This window comes from Nerophis lumbriciformis, linkage group LG25 (genome assembly GCF_033978685.3).
Source record: "Nerophis lumbriciformis linkage group LG25, RoL_Nlum_v2.1, whole genome shotgun sequence".
Taxonomy (NCBI): Eukaryota; Metazoa; Chordata; class Actinopteri; order Syngnathiformes; family Syngnathidae; genus Nerophis; species Nerophis lumbriciformis.
Window position 1 is genome coordinate 32,634,581 of NC_084572.2, and position 9,722 is coordinate 32,644,302.

The window sequence follows — 9,722 nt, forward strand, 5'->3', positions numbered from 1 at the left end:
GCTGCCTCATATAATAGATACTAGTTTATTCTCCTTTACTTCTCTTTGGCACGCATTCTCCTTTCCATTGTGAAGGGTTCCAAAAAAATACATTTCCACTAGAGATGTCCGATAATGGCTTTTTTGCCGACATCCCGGTATTATCCAACTCTTAATTACCGATTCCGATATCATATATACCGATATGTACAGTCTTGGAATTAACACATTATTATGCCTAATTTTGTTGGATGCATTAAACAATGTAACAAGGTTTTCCAAAATAAATCAACTCAAGTTATGGAAATATTTATTATTGAAGTCACAAAGTGCATTTTTTTTTTTTTTTTTAAAAGCTTGGAATTTGGGACATGCTCTCCCTGAGAGAGCATGAGGAGGTTGAGGTGTCGGGGGTAGTGGGTAGCGTGGGGTGTATACCCACTTCTCTGTGAGCCTTTTGAGTATCTAATAATAGAAAAGCGCGATATAAAATCGAATCTATTATTATTATTATATTGTAGCGTCCCGGAAGAGTTAGTGCTGCAAGGGGTTCTGGGTATTTGCTCTGTTGTGTTTATGTTGTGTTACGGTGCGGATGTTCTCCCGAAATGTGTTTGTCATTCTTCTTTGGTGTGGGTTCAGAGTGTGGCGCATATTTGTAACAGTGTTAAAGTTGTTTATACGGCCACCCTCAGTGTGACCTGTATGGCTGTTGAGCAAATATGCTTTGCATTCACTTGTGTGGCACGCAAAGGCAGTGCCTTTAAGGCGGGGGTCGGCAACCCGCGGCTCTAGAGCCGCATCTTTAGCGCCCCCCCTGGTGGCTCTCTGGAGCTTTTTCAAAAATGTATGAAAATGGAAAAAGATGAGGGCAAAAAAAAAAAAATGTTTGTGTTAATATGGTTTTTGTAGGAGGAAAAACATGACACAAACCTCCCTAATTGTTATAAAGCACACTGTTTATATTAAATATGCTTCACTAATTCATACTTGCCAACCCTCCCGAATTTTCCGGGAGACTCCCGAAATTCAGCGCCTCTCCCGAAAACCTCCCGGGACAAATATTCTCCCGAAAATCTCCCGATTTTCAGCCGGAGCTGGAGGCCACGCCCCCTCCACGCCCCCTCCAGCTCCATGAGGACCTGAGTGAGGACAGCCTTTTTTCAAGACGGGAGGACAACAGGGTGACAAGAACTAAATCATCCAGACTAGAGACAAATTGTATTATTATGTTTATCTTACCTAAAAATAAATATATTTATTAATTTTTTTTTAAATAACTAAATACATTTTTACTATATTTTGCTAAAAACATCAAAATTAATTGTATTTTTATTTGTATTTTTTTTGACTCCTTATTACATCCAACCATAGAATTATACATTAAAATAAACATATATGAAATAAGTAATTTTAAATTATCATAATAATTCATTTAAAATGACCATATTTAATTATTAAAATAATTGCTTGTTTATCAACAACATTAGCATTTTATTCATTACATTTTGAAGCTCTCAGATGCCAAGTTATGTTATATTCCTTAATATTTATTTATGCAAGTTTGAAGTATCAATTATCTAAACACAGCTTTGTTTGCATATTTTCAGTATGTATATATATATATATATATATATATATATATATATATATATATAGTGTGTATGTATATATATATATATATATATATATATATATATATGTGAATGAAATACTTTATAAAGCACACTGTTTATATTAAATATGCTTCACTAATTCATACTTGCCAACCCTCCCGAATTTTCCGGGAGACTCCCGAAATTCAGCGCCTCTCCCGAAAACCTCCCGGGACAAATATTCTCCCGAAAATCTCCCGATTTTCAGCCGGAGCTGGAGGCCACGCCCCCTCTAGCTGTCAATATTCAATATACTCCTCCCCTCTTAACCACGCCCCCAACCACGCCGCGCCCCCCCACCCTCCACCCCCCACCTCCCGAAATTGGAGGTCTCAAGGTTGGCAAGTATGCACTATTTCGAGTATTTGGGGAGCGCCGTTTTGTCCTACTAATTTTGGCCGTCCTTGAACTCACCGTAGTTTGTTTACATGTATAACTTTCTCCGACTTTCTAGGACGTGTTTTATGCCACTTCTTTTTCTTTCTCATTTTGTCCACCACACTTTTAACGTTGTGCGTGAATGCACAAAGGTGAGTTTTGTTGATGTTATTGACTTGTGTGGAGTGCTAATCGGGCATATTTGGTCAATGCATGACTGCAAGCTAACCGATGCTAACATGCTATTTAGGCTAGCTATATGTACATATTGCATCATTATGCCTCATTCGTAGCTATATTTGAGGTCATTTAGTTTCCTTTAAGTCCTCTTAATTCAATTTATATCTCATGACACACTATCTGTATGTAATATGGCTTTTAATTTTTTGTGGCTCCAGACAGATTTGTTTTTGTATTTTTGATCCAATATGGCTCTTTCAACATTTTGGGTTGCCGACCCCTGCTTTAAGGTTTATTGGCGCTCTGTACTTCTCCCTACGTCCGTGTACCACAAACAGCGGCGTTTCAAAAAGTCAAACATTTTACTTTTTGAAACTGATACCGATAAGTTCCGATATTACATTTTAAAGCATTTATCGGCCGATAATATCGTCAGTCCGATATTATCTATATCTACCTATAGTCAAACTGTACTCTTCACTTTTTTGGTATGGCACACTTTCAGCCATGTTTCCACTGTGAAGGCTCCCAAAATAACTGACCTAATAGCACAGTTTCTTCCTGTAAGCTCGCATTCTCCTTGTAAACGTCCCCCAAAATAATGGATCCATACATTCCCCATCTACAAAACCAGTGAAGTCGGCACGTTGTGTAAACGGTACATAAAAACAAAATACAATGATTTGCCATTTATCAACAACACCCAGAAACGCCCGCCGGCTTTGCTGAGCCCCGAGATTTGCAAATCCTTTTCAACTTATATTCAATTGAATAGACTGCAAGTACAACTTTTGTTATTTTTTTTGCAAATATTAGCTCATTTGGACTTTGGTGCCTGCGACGTGTTTCAAAAAAAGCTGGCACAAGTGGCAAAAAAGACTGAGAGAGTTGAGGAATGCTCGTCAAACGCTTATTTGGAACACCCCACAGGTGAACGGGCTAATTGGGAACAGGTGGGTGCCATGATTGGGCATAAAAGCAGCTTCCATGAAATGCTCAGTCATTCACAAACAAGGATGGGGCGAGGGTCACCACTTTGTTAACAAATGCGTGAGCAAATTGTCCAACAGTTTAAGAACATTTCTTTGATTTGATATATTTTTATTTCATATATGCAAAAAAAACAAGAGCAAGCCTGATCCAATACAGTACTATAGCCTTAACAGCCATTATAACAAAATGAAAACAATGGAGAATAAAAAACGGGAAAAAAATAAACTTTTTTTTTTCTAAATATTTGAAAAGAAGTGAGAAGAAGTTTCCACTTTGCATCTGTCCATCTTAGATGAGCTTGGGGCCCGGCGAAGCCGGCGGCGTTTCTGGGTGTTGTTGATAAATGGCTGGTTGAGAAATGTCATTCTTAAACTGTTTGGACAATTTGCTCAGAAAGCGCAGTGACAACAGAACACTTTTCCCACTTTGCATCAGTCCATCTTAGATGAGCTCGGGGCCCAGCGGAGCCGGCGGCGTTTCTGGGTGTTGTTGATAAATGTCTTTCGCTTTGCACAGTAGAGTTTTAACTTGCACTTACAGATATAGCGACGAACTGTGGTTACTGACAGTGGTTTTCTGAAGTGTTACTGAGCCCATGTGGCGATATCCTTTACACACTCATTTCGCTTTTTGATGCAGTACCGCCTGAGGGATTCAAAAAAAGAGTGATTTCTCCAGATTCTCTGAAACTTTTGATGATATAACGGACCGTAGATGGTGAAATCCTTAAATTCCTTTGCAACAGCTCGTTGAGAAATGTCGTTCTTAAACTGTTGGGACAATCTGCTCACGCATTTGTCGACAAAGTGGTGACCCTCGCCCTGTCCTTGTTTGTGAATGACTTAGCATTTCATGGAAGCTGCTTCTATACCCAATCATGGCACCCACCTGTTCCCAATTAGCCCGTTCACCTGTGGGATGTTCCAAATAAGTGTTTGACGAGCATTCCTCAACTTTCTCAGTCTTTCTTGCCACTTGTGCCAGCTTTTTTGAAACCTGTTGCAGGCATCAAATTCCAAATGAGCTATTATTGTATCTCGTGCGCACGAGATACATGTCTAAAAAAAAAAATACAAAAAAAATGTATAATTTTTTTTTTTAGACATGTATCTCGTGCGCACGAGATACATGTCTAAAAAAATACAAAAAAAATGTATAATTTTTTTTTTTTTTAGACATGTATCTTTTTTTTGGACATGTATCTCGTGCGCACGAGATACATGTCTAAAAAAAAATTATACATTTTTTTTGTATTTTTTTTTTAGACATGTATATACAATACAAAAAAAATTATATTCTTTTTAGACATGTATCTCGTGCGCACGAGATACATGTCTAAAAAAATCCCAAAAAAATGTATAATTTTTTTTTTTAGACATGTATCTCGTGCGCACGAGATACATGTCTAAAAGAAAAAATATATATAATTTTTTTTGTATTGTATATACATGTCTAAAAAACAAAATACAAAAAAAATGTATAATTTTTTTTCTTTTAGACATGTATCTCGTGCGCACGAGATACATGTCTAAAAGAAAAAAAATATCTACATTTTTTTTGTATTTTTTTTTTTTTAGACATCTCGTGCGCACGAGATACATGTCTAAAAAAAAAAATTATAAATTTTTTTTTGGATATGTATCTCGTGCGCACGAGATACATGTCTAAAAGAAAAAATATATATAATTTTTTTTGTATTGTATATACATGTCTAAAAAAAATACAAAAAAAATGTATATATTTTTTTTCTTTTAGACATGTATCTCGTGCGCACGATATACATGTCTCAAAAAAAATGCATAATTTTTTTTCTTTTATACATGTATCTCGTGCGCACGAGATACATGTCTAAAAGAAAAAATATATATAATTTTTTTTGTATTGTATATACATGTCTAAAAAAAAAAATACAAAATTATAATTTTTTTTAAGACATGTATCTCGTGCGCACGAGATACATGTCTAAAAAAAAGATACATGTCTAAAAAAAAAAATTATAAATTTTTTTTGTATTGTATATACATGTCTAAAAAAAAAAAAATCCAAAAAAAATGTATAATTTTTTTTCTTTTAGACATGCATCTCGTGCGCACGAGATACATATCCAAAAAAAAATGTATACTTTTTTTTTTAAGACATGTATCTTGTGCGCACGAGATAATGTCTAAAAAAAAAATACAAAAAAATGTATAATTTTTTTTTTTAGACATGTATCTCGTGCACACGAGATACATGTCTAAAAAAAATTATAAATTTTTTTGGGATTTTTTTTAGACATGTATCTCGTGCGCACGAGATACATGTCTAAAAAGAATATAATTTTTTTTGTATTGTATATACATGTCTAAAAAAAAATACAAAAAAAATGTATAATTTTTTTTTAGACATGTATCTCGTGCGCACGAGATACATGTCTAAAAAAAAAAATTATACATTTTTTTGGTATTTTTTTTTTAGACATGTATCTCGTGCACACGAGATACATGTCTAAAAAAAATACAAAAAAAATGTATAATTTTTTTTTTTTTAGACATGTATCTTTTTTTTGGACATGTATCTCGTGCGCACGAGATACATGTCTTAAAAAAAAAATTATACATTTTTTTAAAATTTTTTTTTAGACATGTATCTCGTGCGCACGAGAAACTATCTTGTGCACACGAGATAGAAAGATGAAAAATGAAAAAAAAAACAACAAAAAAAACATTTCCCCCATGTCCCTTTAGGGGCTCCGTACAAATCATTGTATTTTGTTTTCATTTACGAAATACACAACGTGCCAACTTCACTGGTTTTGGGTTTTGAACATCCTTCACATGCAAGTAAATCTTTCAATAAAAACAAAGAAGACTGAAGATTTTTTTTTTTTTTTTCCACCACGCAGACACTTGGTGTTCCCACCAGGGGGGGTTCAATTTTTATTCATCATCATCATCATCATCAGGACTTGATGCATCCAAGTTCAGAATCATTCAGTTTTGGCACCTTATGAAAGACATTACGCTTGAGTTTTTTGTTTTTCTTTCTTTAAATTGTCATTTACAACAACACAATGCAGAACAAAATAACAACCCCCCCCCCCCCCCCCAAAAAAAGACGACAAAGTAAGACTAAGGCTGCGTAAAAGTTGAAAGTAATAAAAAAAATAAAAAAATTTTTTTTTTTTTTTTTTTAAAAGCCTCTCCAAAGCTTGCCTTTTTTTCTCCCTTTGAAGCAATTATGAAGCCCCGCCCCCAAAATGGTCCACGCCAAACAAATGAAAGAGCAAGAAGTCCAAAATGTAAAAAGACACAGTACTGTAACGTTAAGTTCTATTTTGTCACGCCCGCTGCCCTTACACGGGATCCTCGTTCAAACCCCAGCTTCCTTTAAAAGCAGTTTGGGATGATTTTGATTAGCATGCATGGAAATTCATTGTTTTTGGGGTTTTTTTTCGGCCATGTTGTCTCGCGCACTACTTTGTGTCTTTGGCAGTAGTGGCGCATCATTGTCCACACAGTCTTCTTGGCGGTGGCTCAGAGGTCCCACTCCCACTCCCACAGTTCTTTCTCCCCAAATGTTGACCCTGAACAAAGATGGCAGCCAGTGTTTTGGCGAAAGGCCAAAAGGTTGATTATTATTTTTGTCATTTTTTCCCAACGTTTACTGTAAAAGATTACTTACGAACTAGAGATGTCCGATAATGGCTTTTTTGCCGATATTGTCCAATTCCGATATCAACCGATACCGATATATACAGTCGTGGAATTAACACATTATTATGTCTAATTTTGTTGTGATGCCCCGCTGGATGCATTAAACAATGTAACAAGGTTTTCCAAAATAAATCAACTCAAGTTATGGAAAAAAAATGCCAACATGGCACTGCCATATTTATTATTGAAGTCACAAAGTGCATTATTTTTTTTAACATGCCTCAAAACAGCAGCTTGGAATTTGGGACATGCTCTCCCTGAGAGAGCATGAGGAGGTTGAGGTGGGCGGGTTTGGGGGCGGCGGGGTGTATATTGTAGTAACCCGGAAGAGTTAGTGCTGCAAGGGCTTCTGGGTATTTGTTCTGTTGTGTTTATGTTGTGTTTTATTTTGTTTTATTTATAGCGGTATAGTGGTATAGCTCGGTTGGTAGAGTGGCCGTGCCAGCAACTTGAGGGTTCCAGGTTCGATCCCTGCTTCTGCCAACCGAGTCACCGCCGTTGTGTCCTTGGGCAAGACACTTTACCCACCTGCTCCTAGTGCCCACCCACACTGGTTTAAAAATGTAACTTAGATATTGGGTTTCACAATGTAAAGTACTTTGAGTCACTAGAGAAAAGCGCTATATGAATATAATTCAATTAAAAAATAAAATAAAATTCAATGTTACGGTGCGGATGTTCTCCCGAAATGTGTTTTTTGTCATTCTTGTTTGGTGTGGGTATTTGTAACAGTGTTAAAGTTGTTTATGCGGCCACCCTCAGTGTGACCTGTATGGCTGTTGACCAAGTATGCCTTGCATTCACTTGTGTGTGTGAAAAGCCATAGATATTATGTGACTGGGCCGGCACGCAAAGGAAGTGTCTTTAAGGTTTATTGGCGCTCTGAACTTCTCCGTACGTCCGTGTACACAGCGGCGTTTTAAAAAGTCATACATTTTACTTTTTGAAACCGATACCGATTTCCGATATTACATTTTAAACTATTTATCGGCCGATAATATCGGCAGTCCGATATTATCGGACATCCCTACCAAAGACTATAAAAAATGGGACCCATTACCTCCCTGCTTGGCACTCAGCATCAAGGGTTGGAATTGGGGGTTAAATCACCAAAAATGATTCTCTGGGCGCGGCCACCGCTGCTGCTCACTGCTCCCCTCACCTCACCTCACAGGGGGTGAGCCAAATGCAGAGGACAAATTTCACCACACCTAGTGTCTGTGTGTGACAATCATTGGCACTTTAACTTAACTGTAACTTAATATTGTGCAAAAGCAACTTTTCTTGCCTTCTGGTATCTGCTGATCTGTATTTGGGATCTGCATAAGTCCTGAAAATGTGCTTCTTCTTTTTCTCTTATCTTCTTGTTATGGGACATTCATCCTCCGCTGTTGCCATTTCTAATATAAAGTAGTGTAAAGTTCTTACTTATATCTGTCAGTAAACTCGCCATGAAAGCGCTAAAACATACCGGTGTAGTGACTTTATATTATTCACCCAAGGAACTTTAGTTATTAGAGGGTTCCAGTCGGACGGTTTGGGGGGGGGTGTATATTGTAGCGTCCCAGAAGAGTTAGTGCTGCAAGGGGTTCTGGGTATTTGTTCTGTTGTGTTTATGTTGTGTTACGGTGTAGATGTTCTCCCGAAATGTGTTTTGTCATTCTCGTTTGGTGTGGGTTCACAGTGTGGCGCATATTTGTAACAGTGTTAAAGTTGTTTATGCGGCCACCCTCAGTGTGACCTGTATGGCTGTTGACCAAGTATGCCTGGCATTCACTTATGTGTGTGAAAAGCCGTAGATATTATGTGACTGGGCCGGCATGCAAAGGCAGTACCTTTTTAAGGCATACTTGCCAACCTTGAGACCTCCTAATTCGGGACATGGGGGCGGGGTTTTGTGGTAGCGGGGGTGTATATTGTAGCGTCCCGGAAGAGTTAGTGCTGCAAGGGGTTCTGGGTATTTGTTCTGTTGTGTTTATGTTGTGTTACGGTGCGGATGTTCTCCCGAAATGTGTTTTGTCATTCTCGTTTGGTGTGGGTTCACAGTGTGGCGCATGTTTGTAACAGTGTTAAAGTTGTTTATGCGGCCACCATCAGTGTGACCTGTATGGCTGTTGACCAAGTATGCATTGCATTCACTTGTGTGTGTGTGTGTAAAAAGCCGTAGATATTATGTGACTGGGCCGGCACGCAAAGGCAGTGCCTTTAAGGCATACTTGCCAACCTTGAGACCTCCGAATTCGGGACATGGGGGCGGGGTTTTGTGATAGCGGGGGTGTATATTGTAGCGTCCCGGAAGAGTTAGTGCTGCAAGGGGTTCTGGGTATTTGTTCTGTTGTGTTTATGTTGTGTTACGGTGCAGATGTTCTCCCGAAATGTGTTTTGTCATTCTCGTTTGGTGTGGGTTCACAGTGTGGCGCATATTTGTAACAGTGTTAAAGTTGTTTATGCGGCCACCCTCAGTGTGACCTGTATGGCTGTTGACCAAGTATGCCTGGCATTCATTTGTGTGTGTGTGTAAAAAGCCGTAGATATTATGTGACTGGGCCGGCACGCAAAGGCAGTGCCTTTAAGGCATACTTGCCAACCTTGAGACCTCCGAATTCGGGAGATAGGGGGGGGGCGGGGTTTTGTGGTAGCGGGGGTGTATATTGTAGCGTCCCGGAAGAGTTAGTGCTGCAAGGGGTTCTGGGTATTTGTTCTGTCGTGTTACGGTGCGGATGTTCTCCCGAAATGTGTTTTGTCATTCTCGTTTGGTGTGGGTTCACAGTGTGGCGCATATTTGTAACAGTGTTAAAGTTGTTTATGCGGCCACCCTCAGTGTGACCTGTATGGCTGTTGA

At 38.2% G+C, this 9,722-nt stretch overlaps 1 protein-coding gene across 2 annotated transcripts in view; it reads right to left on the reverse strand.

Annotated features, from left to right (window-relative positions):
• Positions 1-7,844: 7,844 nt before the first annotated feature.
• Positions 7,845-9,722, reverse strand: part of LOC133621838 (voltage-dependent calcium channel gamma-2 subunit-like) — a 115,757-nt gene continuing 113,879 nt past the window's right edge. For both annotated transcript variants that reach the window (XM_061984234.1, XM_061984233.1), the window contains one exon: positions 7,845-9,722. This exon is cut by the window's right edge and continues 2,518 nt beyond it. The gene's annotated coding sequence lies outside the window, so the exon portion shown is untranslated.